The 15006-nt window shown below is 41.3% G+C and overlaps 2 non-coding genes across 2 annotated transcripts; both read left to right on the top strand.

The window, feature by feature from the left end:
- The first annotated feature begins 4892 nt into the window (after positions 1-4892).
- LOC139223963 (5S ribosomal RNA) lies at positions 4893-5011 on the top strand. Its single transcript, XR_011586060.1, has one exon. It is a non-coding gene; the product is annotated as a 5S ribosomal RNA (ribosomal RNA).
- A 2656-nt stretch (positions 5012-7667) lies between these two features.
- On the top strand, positions 7668-7749 carry trnas-cga (transfer RNA serine (anticodon CGA)). The gene has a single exon. It is a non-coding gene; the product is annotated as a tRNA-Ser (tRNA).
- Positions 7750-15006: the final 7257 nt, after the last annotated feature.

Below are 15006 nucleotides of genomic sequence, written 5' to 3'. Positions count from 1 at the left end.
GCACTTAGAGAGTTAGAGAAGACAGTAGCTGTGACAGTGTGTCAGCTAGCATAGTGAAATACAATAGCAAAATACTACTTGAGATGCCATTTGATGTTGTCGCGATGTGGACCGGCATTGAAACCAATATGCTGTGAAACCTTTTTGAGAAGTTTGGGATGTTCTGTTTGGCCCTGCCGGCAGTGAAGAGTAGGATTGGGAACAGTTGGATAGACCTAAAAGAGCACTTGCTGCTGAAACTACAGGTTGTTTTGCATTTATTAGCATTTAAGTTGAAGTTGTATAGCGTTTAAACAAAGGTACAGATGTTGGTTAAGTCTTGCAATTGGTTGATGGCCATCGAATTTCCTTCCTGTGGTTTTAGGCGATTAAAGCGTTGAAAATGTGACATAGCAGGATCAGTTGCATCATGTTCATTCTCTGTGTAGCTGGCATGTTGTCCTGACTGCAGAGCATGTTCCCTCCAAACGTAAAATAGATCCCTACTGTAATAAAGTTGATGTTTGTAGAAGTATAGGGCACCTTTCTCCAGAAAAAGAAAAAAAAGAAAAGAAAGAAAGAAAAAAAGAAAAAGAAGGCCCAAATTGCAGATGAATTATACCTCTGGATCCCTGAGGTTTATAACTCAGTACACTGAAACAGGAAAAGTATTGGTTTCATTATGGAGGTTCTACAGAACTTTGGTGGATTGCATGACTCAAAAGTGGAGCCATCACAATGATCACAGCTTCTGTTTATTCAGAATCATGTTACAAAGTAGAAAGTGTAGCACTGAAACGAGTGAGATAGTGATAAAAACCCAACAACTAAAAGGTTCGGGTGAGATAACATGGGTGGGAGTCGACCTAACCCACGTGGTGCTGTGTATGGAAGCAGAGAGCTGCTGTGGATTATCACCATCATCTTAATATACTGTACATATCTTACTCTTTTAAGATATCAGATTATCTTGTGATTATGACTTCATTATCTCATCTCTAGATAAATGGTTCCAGCTAAACAAAATTAAATAGAACAGTTTTTAAATGTTTTTGTTTTTTTTCTGATCACAGCTTTAATGTTGTGTTATCACAGGATAATGGTCTTCCATATTTCATAGTCTTACCCACAAAATCATTCCTCTCAGAGGCATTAGAAGAAAAAAAAAATCAGAAGAAAAAGCACTATTTGTTATCTTGAAATTATCAGATAGTTAGTGTGACAAAAATATAGTGCTTAAGAAAACCACAGGGACATAAGTTGTTATCTGAACAGTTTGTCATTTTTGAATAATACAATAATGGAACTTTTTGGCTGCTTATGACTTCCGTATACTTGACAAGATGGTTTTCTGAAATAACGGAAACTGAGTAAAGTGTGTCGTCTGATTCATGTGTTCTCCTGGCAATGTGTTTTGGTCTTGATGCGCCTAAGAGATGAGAAAAAGGACAGTGTACTGTAAAAAAGGGAAACACACTTATCCTCATATTCTTAACCATTTCAAAAATGAAATGATGGACTTCAAATAAATTGAGAAAATGAATCATATTTATTCAATAAAGAATAAGAAAATCAATCTATAGGATGAAAAAAAATCTTTTATTTATACATTTTTGCTTTAGAATTAGAATTTATTTTCTAGTAAGCCACATTTACTACTTCATATTCGCAACGTGAACTAGAAAGACGTCAAAAACACACTGCCAGGGAGATATATTCCTCGTGGAGGAGAGATCACAGTGAAACATCGGTTGTTGTCTTGATTGTACAGTACAACAGAGGAGTTTTCTTTGGCATGTTTAGACAAATGTTGAAGTCACTCTTAATATTTAGACCCCTTCCCTTCTTACAAAAGTGACGTACAGTAGTGACCGCTACAGCACCAGATTAGCTTGGTGCCTTACAAACAGGGAATGAACCTCTAACAAAATGTTTAGAAAATAAATACTGGCTCAATAGAGGACATTCCTTTAAATGTAATGAGTTTTATGGATGGTTTTGGCTTGAGAGATCTATACAGAGTGCTATCTAAATAGTTAAGATTGGATTTTGACAAAAACCTGCTTTAAAAAGAACAAAAGATAAGTTGGGAGCTGCTGCTACATCTTAAATGTGCAATCATGAATTAGACCAGACAAGAACATTACACAAGAACGTAGAGATACTGGATTTTGCTTCTTTGCACAGAGCCAGGTTAACATTTTCCCCTTTTCTAGTTTTTATGCTAAGCTAAGCTAACCAGCTGCTGGATTACATACCCAAAATGTGAAACTATTGCCTCAACTAAAAACTTAATAGATAGAATTTGAATTGTAGGTTTGAAACAGAACAAGTTCTGGTCTCCTATTATGAAAATTGGAGGTTATACTTGACCGATTAGAAACCCTTACGTTTCCCGTCGCTACATAAACTACTTGGTAAACTGATGCTTGCATGTAAATCATGAGATACAGATACAGAACTGTCCAATATGAGTGTAACCGAGGTCGCTAGCAGAGCTTTCATAGCATGTGCTTGGAAGAAACCTCGAGGAAATGCTGAAAATCTGTTTGTCATGCTGCGTAACAAACTTTTTATTTGAATCTTAGTTTAAAAGTAGAGTAATTCTGCCCTACATGAGATATTTGACTGTCCCCGAGACTTTTACAGCCTGACACAGTTTCAAGCACTCTCGAAGGGACCTCATTTTCGAGGCCTAATTAGAACAACTTTTCAAAGAGAACGCTACTGCATTCCCACCCTGGCTACAATCTACAGCCTCAAGTTTCCCCAATTGTGCATAGCAGCTCTTCATTTATTGATTTAATATATCACTTTGTATAGATCTGGATGATAAGGGAATATCATTTTGAAAAACTTGTATAGCACAAAAGTATGAGCAAAAAAACTAAGGTGGTTTTTTGAGCAACTGTTCCTATAATGTGAATCTAGTACAAGGGCACAGATTATTACAAGAATCAGTTGATTTATTTGCCCACATTCTCTGTTTAATCTCTTTGTCATACACTGTATGTTAATGGACTGAAACATTGAGACTGCAGATGAAAGTGTTTAAATGCATAATGCTACTGTTTACAAGCACGCTTACGTGTCTCATTCTGCCCCATAGCATAAATCCCATTGGTTTCCATTCAAAATCAAACCAACCAATGTTGAGCTGGGCTGCTTGAGACAATCAGAAGGGATTTCCAGACCAGCCTCCCGCCATCTTTCTCTCTGTGAACGCCCTGAAACAATTTTGAGTCGAGGAATTAGATCGCAACAAAATAATGCCACGCTCACTCACAGACCTAAAAAAAAAAAAGGTCCCTCCTGACTTTCTTTTCCTTCTGTTCCACCTTTACCGATGGCCAAACTTTAGTCTCAAAATGAAGCTGATTGCTAATTTCATTTTATCACGGATTAAACCTCAAGGTGACCACAAAATACAGAACTCATAGGGAGGATTTTCTTTGGTAAAATGTAAAACAAAAGAGGAAAAAAAAAAAAAAAAAACCAACAAAAGACGCAACAGAACAAATATTTATTCCAATAGAAAAGTAATAGATGAATATTTGCTGGCGATTATTTTTCTAACAGATAAATGTACATAATGTCTTTGAGAGATGCTATTTGCTGTATACATGTGCTGAAATGAGACAATGATGACCCATGTGGGACACTTGGAACAGCAAGGTCCAGTATACAAAGTTTCAGTAATGTGCAATACAAAACGGCATGCTGTTTTAAAATGAGGAACTTCATGTACTGTACTATGCAACCGCAAACTGTGTACATCGCTTCATGCTGTGGCTTCTCCAACCACCCTTTTCCAAGCAGCTTCATCTGGACTTTTAAGGAATTTTGTGTTTATCTTTTTTTTTTTCTGTGGAAGATGAAAACCTAAGCGGTAAATGCGGTATTGCATGCATAATATATACCATTCTAATTTATAAAAAGGAATTAAAGAAAAATACATGCCATTGGAGGTGATTGTGTTTAAGGCAAAGCTACAAGTGACTTAAAACTTTTCTTTTACAAAATAAAAGTCGTTCTAAAGTTTGTCTACAGTATTTTCTTTGACTGTAATGATTATCAGGCAAGTTACAAGGATGAAAGGATTTCTGATTGTCATTATGCAACACATAGATAGATAGATAGATAGATAGATAGATAGATAGATAGATAGATAGATAGATAGATAGATAGATAGATTAAAGAGAGGCGCCCTCAGGTGGTCTGGCAGTGGGAGGGCACTCCACCGGCGTGGAGCTGCAGACCGGAAGGCCCGGTCTGGGGGGCAGAGGCGGTAGTTCTTGGCAGACCGGAGGTTTCTGGAGGAGGTTTGGAGGGTAAGGAGTTCCTGGAGGTATCCTGGGGCGTTGCCATGAATGCAGTTGTAGGTGAGGATGTGAGGTGGATGTGGATGGATGGGTGTGATATGATCGTGTTTCCGCACCCTCGTCTGGATCCTGGCAGCTTTTAGGGATCCAAGCCTGCAGGAGACTAAGGCGTGGACTAGTTTCTCAGCATCCGGGAGTGTGAGTGATGGGCGGAGTTTGCGATGTTTTTGAGGCGGAAGAAGGATGTCTGGCACAGGTGTTTAATGTGGGAGTCAGCTGGGAGTCAAATGTTATACCAAGGCTGGTGACTGGTGGGGACAGTGGGATGTTATAACAGAGAAAGATATAGAGGTGATGTTAGATGACCGGACGGCCTTATCTCCTGCAGGCAGGTGGTGAGTGTGGATGGAGACATGGCTGCAGAGGAGTTGGGGTTTTGTTCCTCTGAGGTAAGACCGGAACCAGCTCAGGACAGAGAGTCCAATGATGTGCTGTAGAGAGGATGTGTATGTGGAGTGGCTGGGTTTGGTTTTGGTGGCCGGTATATGAGGATATTCATATTCAAAAGGTCTGTTTGTTGCAGCAGTCTTCGCTTACGGCCACACCACCCTGAACACGCCCGATCTCGTCCGATCTCGGAAGCTAAGCAGGGTCGGGCCTGGTTAGTACTTGGATGGGAGACCGCCTGGGAATACCCGGTGCTGTAAGCTTTTCTTTCTGAATGGTAGAGGGCGCTGCTCTCACAGAGTTTCTTTTAAGTGCCAATAGACAAACACACACATAAAATAGTCTGGTATAATACAAACTGCCATAAATACCTGTGTAGCTGACTACAGTAGAAGACGCTGAGTGACAGTCCAGTCAAAAGAAAATGACAAAGTGGGAGTTTGAGTGGAAGAGCCTTTTTATTACTTACAAAAAGAGGCACGAAGCTGGTTCACAATTTAAAAGGAATATTACAGAATAAATACAATGCTGTGTTCTTACAAATTAGCAGGTTTAACAAGCTTTGATTATCTACTATTTGCAAGTGTGTGCAAGTGTGTTGAGCCCTGCTATGGTTCCTTCACTGAAGTTAATGCCACATGGCTTCTGCTGTAATTCCATTTGTATAAAAAAAACACTGGATCAAAGTCAAACATTTACACAACACATTTACATATATAAAAAAACTGACATGGTGAACATCCTAGTGCTGGAACCACTAAGGATTTTCTGAAACACAGTCCTCCTGTTGTGGCTCTTAAGTGGAGAAAGTTGTCCAGGTTGGTAACATGTTTCCCTGGAGGAGAGAGAAGGATATAATTAGAGTATTATTACTAATTATACTATATATAATTGGATGTTTCAAGCTGCAAACATCCACGTAGGCATGGCTATATAAGTACCTGTGAACAGCAGCTTCTCTCCTCTGCTCTGCTCTGCTCTGCTCAGTCCTCCTTCTTGTTGTCGATGAGCTCCTGGGTCTGCTGGGCGAGCCTCCTCCTCTCAGCCTGCTGCCTCTTCAGGGCCTCCTCTGCTTTCTTACCCTGGTAGATCTTCACCCCGGCGAATGCCAAGCACAGCAGCAGTGTCTTCAGGGCCAGGATGTACAGGAGGACGGGGACATTGTCCAAAGCCTGAAGACAGACGGAGGTGTTAGAGGATGATGTTGTATTTGGAGGAAATCAAGCTGCTCTTTTATGCCCATTTACATTTTCTCCTAGCTGGAGCAGACAAAATGTATGTTTTATGAATGCTCAATGGTAAATGATGAACAGGGGAAATAGCTCTGGAACAGTAAGGGATCCTGGAGAAGATGCCCCCTCAACCCCCACCCCTCTTATCCTCCAGTGGCCTCAGCTGTCGGAGTTAATTTGGTCACAGAGAAGGAAGGTGGTGTATGAAAGGGTGAAGCAGCTGCACACCATGTGTATTCTGGGCTCGTCATTGTAAGTTGCCGAAACTTCATTGAAAAATCTAGCAATTTTTAAAATGAAGTACACACACGCCAAAATTAAGTGTAGCACAATGCGTTTTAAGATAGATTTCTTATCGTTATAGAACACTCTTTAATTCAGCATGCATCAAATGTAGCAAGATGCATTTATTTAGATTATTTTTAAGTTGTTACAACTGCCTTAACGGTTACTATCAACCTTGGCACGGCTATAATTAACGCATTTCCAAAGGGAGTGTTGCTTCAAACTAACTCACGGCCATTCACACAACAGGCTGAAGCGAAGGTACAGAAAGACGGCATGGCGAACACACTCTGTGGCCGCAAGTTACATTCATTATGTAGGTAAATGTGAAGTTTGTGGTAGTTATGACCAATAACGCGAGACACGCAAACTTGCTAACAGCGTTAGCATTATGCTAGTGACAGCAGAGACAACCTAAGATTGATTTTAAAAAAGCGTCAAGCTGAGCTATTGAACAAATAACAGGCATTTTATAAGGTACCTATAAAAGAATAAATGCAAGCTTATTTACCTTCCAGTTGATCATTTTAGCTATCTACAGTGTTCTGTAGTCCTTTAGTGTTGGAGTTTCTTGCTCACGGTGACAATCAGATGGTACTAATGCTCGTCTGAAGGAGGCGTGGCTAGCAGTGACAGGCCAATTGAAATGCGGTTTCCATATGACGTAATTATGGTGCATTCTAAGTTCATGGGGAAAAGCAATACTTTAACTCAAATGTTACAATTGATCTATTATTGTTGTAGTAATAATATACATTCACTTGGCAGTGATACATATAACTCCACGCATGAAAGATCCGTAGTTTTAACGCAATCGTTTTTAAATGTTTTAACTGAATAATGTTTTGTATGTGATATTATTCCCATTGAGCCTGAATGCACCATCACTCCTGACAGGATGTTGTGTATGAGGGACAAAACCAGCACTTGCTCGAAGGATCTAGAGTTTAGTTAGAGACAAACTGTCATCACTCATCAAATAAAGCCTTTCCAAGACACACAAGTGACTTGATTACTAATATCTTAGGTGAAATTGGGTGTATTACATAGTTCAGACTGGTCCTGTACTTGCTGATGGGTGTTTTTAGACAGATTACACTAGAATATATTACACATACAGTACATCTGCATATAACATCTGCAAACATTTCTGCAAACATTTACATTTATAAATTCGTTAAAATGTCGCTTACGTGTGTCAGTAAGCGTCAAGCTGCGTAAAACTGTCCGAAACGTCGTCAAGGAAACACGACGTTTGCTAACGGTGAATGTAGCCAGGTCTGCTAACAAAACAGGTATTAACGGAGACCGCTGATCTCCATGAACACATCAAAATCAATAGATCGATCATTCACGTTGTATTACATTAAAATCTTTTTCCGGTTACGTTGCAGTGTACATAGTCACGGTGGCCGAGAGGTTAAGGCGTTGGACTCGAAATCCAATGGGGTTTCCCCGCACAGGTTCGAATCCTGTTCGTGACGATACATTTTTTTTATCACTACAAGATGTTATTGGGAAAACATTATTGATCCTGCTTTGTCTTTTTCATGCGGGACTGTGTACTTGACTGTGTACTAAATATTGTACTTTTTTAAATTCAGCTTTGGTTACTACTTACCACCTGTTGGTCGACCAAATCCATCGCGTTACTTATCGCTACTAGTTTTTCACATATTATGCAAAATGTGTATTTGCATTTTTCGGGTCCTTGAGACTTTTTTGTACACTGGATGTCATTCACATGCTCACCTGAGTACAAGAAAAAACAGTGAAAAAGAGAAAAGGTGTGGAGGAACAGTGATAAATGTTCCTCCTACAGGACACAAGGGGGCGCTGTGTCCTCACAAATGCTGAACACCTGAACCCAAACTTCTACCTGCACTGTGGAATGAACTGATTTGATTTGTCTTGTTGTGTTTGTACTAAATATGAATTATTCCAAAGGTTTTTGTTAATTTGTCAGTATTCTCTCTAATTTATTTGTTTGACGACTGATTACTTGGGATCATTTCTGTGTTTTTGACACCAAATGACGGGATTCATTCCAAAGTGCAGAACACAACATCCACCTTATGTGGCAAAACATAACACAGCTATTCATAGATGTGTTCTTACTTCTACCCATTCATACCACCATGTGTCTTTCTTTTTTTACTTTGTACTTTGTGGATGTGCAATCGTTTTATTTCCTTTTCCCTGTTTTTCTTTATTTGGGACAATGGTGCACAGCATTAAATGGGAAGCTGCTGCGTCTAAAGTAGGTGAATTTTTGTCTTTGGCACCATGATTGGTCAGATATTGGTTTAATAAAGAAATAAAAACCTTTGTCTTGACTTGATTTTCATCACCATCACATTTTCAACTCTATTTATGTGCTGCTTACAGCTGACAACATCCCTTTAGAGCTTACTTTCACAATCATTTTGATGTTTTGTAGCAAATAGGTGACACAAATGGCATGATTGCACGTTTTGTCTACAGTAAATATATGATGTCAAAGGTGTGCAGAGAATGTTTTATGAAAAGTAATAATTTCACATCAAAAGATTTGTAACCCATGCTTTTTATATGGTAGTTGCATTTGCCATTTTACATTTTCTTGAGGTGGATGTGAACTGGGTGTGTATGTGATAGACAGGGAGACTGACCAATCAGAGTTTGAGATGTCATACTTCCTGTCTGAGAGTCTGACCAATCAAAGAGATGCAGCAGCTCTAGTTTCCAAGCAGCAACATGAAAACACAGGAGAAGGCATCAAGGTATGTCACTTTCTGCATCCAGACAATATGTATTTCCTGTCATTTCAGCCGCTGGCCGCATTCCAGGTGGCGACTGTGGAGCTGTCCGAGGAGAAGAGAGCTTCAGCATCAAAGGTCGTCCCCCTCTGCAGAGTGTTGCCACATACAACAGGACAGTTGTATCCACAGCTCACCACCCCCATGGCACAACACCTGGCACAGAAGCTCACCAGATGCTTGGCAGACAGACTGCAGGACTACCTGTCTGATCCTCCCCTGGAAAGAACTGAGGACCCCCTCACATACTGGGCCACCCACAGAACTGTGCACCCAAACCTGTACAAAGCAGCAAAGCACTTCCTGTGTAGCCCAGCCTCACCTGTGCCGGGGGAACGGGTTTTTTCCAAGGCTGGGGAAATAGTCAGTAAAACTATTTCTTAATAAAAACTCATCAACAGTTACACAAGCACCCTCTGCCCTGTTCTTCAAGCACCCCCACTCTACTAAAACTAATTAAACATTTGAAATGAGATCACATTTGCCAGCTGGCCTGCTGAACGCCCACTATTCAACATCTTTTAAGCTATGGGCTGTTTAGACTTGATGTCAAGTGTACAGCTGTAGTCTACTACTTTTCAATTTTGTTAAATCCATTGCAATCACAAGACATTCATTCATTAATTCATTCATTCATGCAACCAGACGTGCCAAATAAGACACCATGAGTTCATGTTTCTTCTATGTTTCATTGTGTCAGCTTGAAACCATACAACCATGTAGTGTAGTGGAACAGGAATGATGGAGAATCAAATCCCAAACAGTCCATGAACCAAGAAATGACACGTCTCCATTGCACTTCATCTTATTGACCACTAGATGTCCTACTGGAGCTCTGTGTCATTGAAGCCTCCAGTCATGAACCATTTTTTGAATCAAGTGTCGAAGCTTCAACAAAGCCTCCATCAGCCATCACTATGTCCTCTGTACCTGGACTGTACCACCTCACCCACCTGTCTTCGGAGCGTCTCCCCTCCTACTTTCACATAATGGTACGATCCAACTCTATAAAGAGTGGGAAGCTTCGTTTGGGCTCCTCTTTCTGCTTCATGAGGTCTTTGGAGGGTGAGATGTGAGTTGGCTTTGGTTAATGAGGTCAGTCTGAGGCTCAATGGCCACACAAACACATGTTTTTATCTTTGTATATGCTAATAACAGCACAGCAGTCTTACTCTGTGATTTTTGGATCTATTGGTGGTTTCATTGTGGCTGGTGAACATGTTTGGGAACAAAAGTACCAGATTACTGTTGTAATAAACACTGATGGTTCTAATGTTCTCTGTTTGCACTAGAACCAACAGAAGTTCTTCATCAGCTGTTGCTTAAGAGGGAGAAAGGTGAGGACACAGACACACTGCAGCTGCAGGAGTCTTAAAGTTAAAGTCCTGTTTCATTAGTGAGTTTGCTGCTAATGACTGGACTACAGGATCAATAATCACTGATCACTTCCACCATGTGGCTAATCAGTGGCTACCATGCTGGCTAGTGTTAGCATGTAGCATTGGTCCCTGCGGTGTCACCTGGAGCTCAGGTGTGTCTGCTCCACTGCACCCTTTGAGGTAAAAATCATCACTTGGTGCAAATGAAACTTCAGACTCTCTTAAATTAGTTTAATGACCAAAAGCTAAGTATTAATTAATCAGTGGTTTATTGTGGCTGAGATCAGGTGGTGAACCAGCAGCTTTATCACGTTTAGTCTGTTTCCTTTTTACTTAAGTAAAGAGCTGTAGTTTTATTGTGAAAATCTCTTCCGTTGCAGGTGCTGGTTCCTGTCTGGACTGAAGAACCTGTGACAGGAACAGCTTTTGGTAAGAACGCTCAACTTTACCTCCAACATCAGATGAATGTGTTTAGACATGAAATGTGAGCTTTTATTTTCTCCTCAGAGCAAACTAATCATTTTCATCCAACTGATTTCTAAATAAACATTGAAGATTTGTAAACTCTTGCAGTAGATAATTGTCTCTCTTGGTGCTTGTTTGTAAAGGTAGAATCTAAAGTAAAAGTATCAGGAATCAGTAAATATCAACACAGGATGTTGTCACATCAAACTTTATTTAAAATGAAGAGAACAATTTCCAAATTATCATTAACAGATGACAAGTTTAACCTTCTGTCTGGTCACTCTTTGCTAAAAACTGTGTTTTCCCAGGAGCAGCAGGAGAACCTGAATCAGCCGTGGATCCAAACAGAACTGTTTGTATGAGAGCCTCAGTTTAGCACTGATTTCTAAATAAAGACATAAAAAGTAATGCAAGTTGTCTTGTTTTTTTTTTACTCTTCTTCTGCTGCTCTTTATGCAAAGAGTTGATTGTCAAACTGATTTGAGGTAAAAGTAGACCAGCAGCTCCTCTGACATGTTTGTATTGGTCTTCATCATTGTCTTCCTCTGTCTGACAGGATCTGCCTCCATGTTCCTGCTGGATGTCCAGTGAGAGAAGCAGCTCCTTCACTGTCTCAAATCTTAAATAAAAAGTGGTTTTGTCTAAATCTTGTTTCCTATGTCTTTTATATTTTGAGTGATTTGCATTTGCTTAACTACACTGCTGAAAAGGTAAAGCTGAGGATCCACCTATGGTCAGTATTTGTATAGCACCTTCACATGACCTCCTCATTCACACACTGACCTCCTGAGTGAGGGATGACCCACAGCTGGCCCCATTTTATTTTGGAGCAGATTCCTGTTATACTGGTCCTGGATTCAGTGTAATGTGAAATTCTCATTTTTCAAACCCCAGCAATGGTGTCTGATCCCAACAAGGTTGAGTTCAAATGAATGAAAGCACCTTGTAGCAGCCTGAAAGTGAGCTAAAACACAAAATAAACTTTTCCTGCAAAAGTAAAAAGCACATAATTAACAAAATGGCTGCCCAAAATTTTTCTAGAATGCTTTTGTGGGTTTTCAATAAAATGAGCTGCATAAGCCATTTGGAAATGCTGGGGAGAAAAAGCCACCTTCCTTTCCACCCCAGGTAGCAGCCACACACTGGGATCGAACCTGGTACCTCAGATCTTCAGTACCTATCATGGCTGCGACATATCCCACTACACCACGAGCACTGTCACACTTGAAGAAGATCTCGGGTCGCATTTATGATCTTCATCTGGGGAAACCATCTGAAAAAAAAAAGCAAAGATAAAAGATAATCAGGTCATAGAATCACAAACTAGCTCCAACAATCATTTACAATTATAATTTTCAGTACGATTATGCTGATGAATAAGAAGTAATGAGGATGTGGACGAACCTGAAGAATCTTCCTCGGCTCCTCAGCAGTGAACACCAGCCCACCTGAAGCATGAAAGGAGAAAGAATGAATCAATAAGTGATCAGAAATGTATGAAATAAAAAATAATTTGCACTGATGACTTTTCTCTCATTTCATTCCCTTTACATTGTTCATACATTTAGAAACTTGCTGAATGATCTATTTCTGTTCCGAAAGGTGATCATCATCAGAAATCTGCCTACAATAACAGCCAGACTGGACAGTTGTATCCGACAGGAACAGATGCTCCGACACTAGCTGCAGCCTGTGAAATGTTTCTTGAATAAAGACAAATACTCACTAAACATGTTGTCCCAGGAGTGATGGAGGGGATTATTGGAGAGGAGTGGATGTGGATAAACTCTGGAATATTTGGACACACTCAGACCTCCAATCTGCACCGATGACCTAAATAATGACATCAGTTTGAGACCAAACAGGTTCACCAGCCACAATGAAACCACCAATATACCCAAAAATCCAGCCAAAACTAGAAACACTGCTGCTGTGTAACAGCAAGCAGCTTGGTTATTTAAATAAACATCATCCACCGAGTTACAAACTAGAAATAATAGTGAGTTTAGTGTTTAATATAAAATATAAAACATGTTCCTTCTCATAATGAGCTACATTTAGTCATCATTCTGGTGAACTTGGCCGCTGGCTGATTTGTTTATCCGCCTCAAAAAGCAGCAAAATGCTCACGTGTTAGCATGGTTAGCATGGTTAGCTAGCGTTAGCTAGTTAGCTAGCTGTGTGTTGTGTTTGTTTGTTTGTGTTTGTGTTCGGCCATTCAGCCTCAGACTGACCTCATTAACCAAAGACAACTCTGCGTCTTCATGGTGTTTTCCTCCGGTAGTTTTCCAGTTTTCTTCTCCTCCAAACATCTTTTTTAAGCAGAAAAACGAGCCGCAAAAAAACGCTCCAACAATCCGCTCAGGCTCCGACGTCATCTGCTGCTGCGGAAGTGTCCTGACGTCATTTCCTGTGTTGCTAACTTGTTGACTTTCACTAAATCTGGAGACTTTTCCGGTGTTTTGGAGACTCTGCAGAGTGATACCTGCTTTCACATCAGTCACTGTCCTCACCGGGCAGCAGGTGTTGCCGTTAGCCCCGCCCCCTCCCTAAGCTCTCACAGGAGCTGTGCAGCCGCAGAGAGGACAGAGAGCCACCGCGTGCACGCTGCTCATGAATCGCGCACGCGCAGAGCCGCCACATTTGAGCCACAGAGCCTCAGTCACTTCCTCACCTGGTCCACTGTGTGTGTGCCTCTCTGTGACAGAAGCTAATCTAGCTAGCTGGCTCATCATGTGTCGGTCTACAGTGTTCGATCAAAAACAGAGAAAGGAGTGGGAATCTGGCTGAAGCCGTTTATTGGAGACGATACACGAGCACGCTGCCTGGACTGTAAGGATGATTTCTAGTCCAAACTTTGATCTAAAAAAAAACATGACAACTCAAAAACATAGTGAAAAGACAAAGTCTTCCAACAGTTCCACCCAAAGCAAGCTGCCATTAATGAGGAAAACACTGAGTGGAGCCACCGTGACATTAGCTGAACACTGTTCCATGCTGTCATGTTGACCCATAGGAGCTGGGCATCAAACCCCCGACCTTCTGACTGAGGGAGGACCCACTCTACCACTGATCCACAGCTGCTTCCTCAGACTCCACTGCCGCTCCTCACTTCAAAATGCTCAGGACAAAGTGCACGGAAATGATTCATGGTGTTCTAGCACCAGACTTTCTAAAAAAGATGGTCCAGATGTGGGTGAGCAGCGTTTCAGCCTCCTCCTCCTCCATGAGTCCACTGATGGAGGTGTTTCTAAGGACCTGGGGGTTGTGATGAGGTACTTTAGTGACACCAAACACACAATCGTCTCAACATTTCTGGGGCTTGTTGAGTTGGAGGGAGGAGATGCCAGATCTATAGCCCGAGCTGTTGTGGCTTTCCTGGAGAAGTGTTGTCTTGAAAAAGACAAACTCCTGGGGACAGGGACTGACAATGCCTCCGTCATGACGGGGATTAACAATGGGCTCCATAAAGTGCTGAAGGAGGAGTGTGGCCTCAAAGATGTGGTTCTGATTCACTGTGTGTGTCATTCTCTGCAGCTGGCTGTAAGTCATGCTTCCAATGACACCACCCCCGTAGTGTGGAGCACTTGGTACAGGAGACTTAGAGCTGGTTTTAGTGACTTCAGGCGCAGGGAGGCCTACAAAGACACATATGAGAGCATCAACTGTGGGGAGAGGCAGGGTCACCCTGAAGTGGTCGCCAGGCAATCACAGGGCCACATACAGAGACAGACACACACTCACTCTCACACTACGGCCAATTTAGAGTCACCAATTAACCCAGCTTGCATGTCTTTGGGATTGTGGGAGGAAGCCAGAGTACCTGGAGAGAAGCCACGCTGGCATGAAAAACTCCACACAGAAAGATTTCAGGTTCAAACCTGGAACCTTCTTGCTGTGAGGCAACAGTGCTGACCACCACAGCACCACCATGCTGCCCCCGTTTCCATGTACAGTGATCCTCAAAACATCTTGTGTCTGACTTTTCTGAAGTCAGTGCTGGATGAGGTACAGTTGGCCATCAGGGCTTGTGAGGGAGAGCAGGTAGATCCTCTTCAGCTTCTTGACAGCTTGGTTAGCCTGATGGAGTCTGTGAGTA

The sequence above is a fragment of the Pempheris klunzingeri genome, chromosome 24, assembly GCF_042242105.1.
Source record: "Pempheris klunzingeri isolate RE-2024b chromosome 24, fPemKlu1.hap1, whole genome shotgun sequence".
Classification (NCBI taxonomy): domain Eukaryota; kingdom Metazoa; phylum Chordata; class Actinopteri; order Acropomatiformes; family Pempheridae; genus Pempheris; species Pempheris klunzingeri.
Note: the sequence above shows the minus strand (reverse complement) of the source record. Positions and strands in the feature narration are given on the sequence as shown.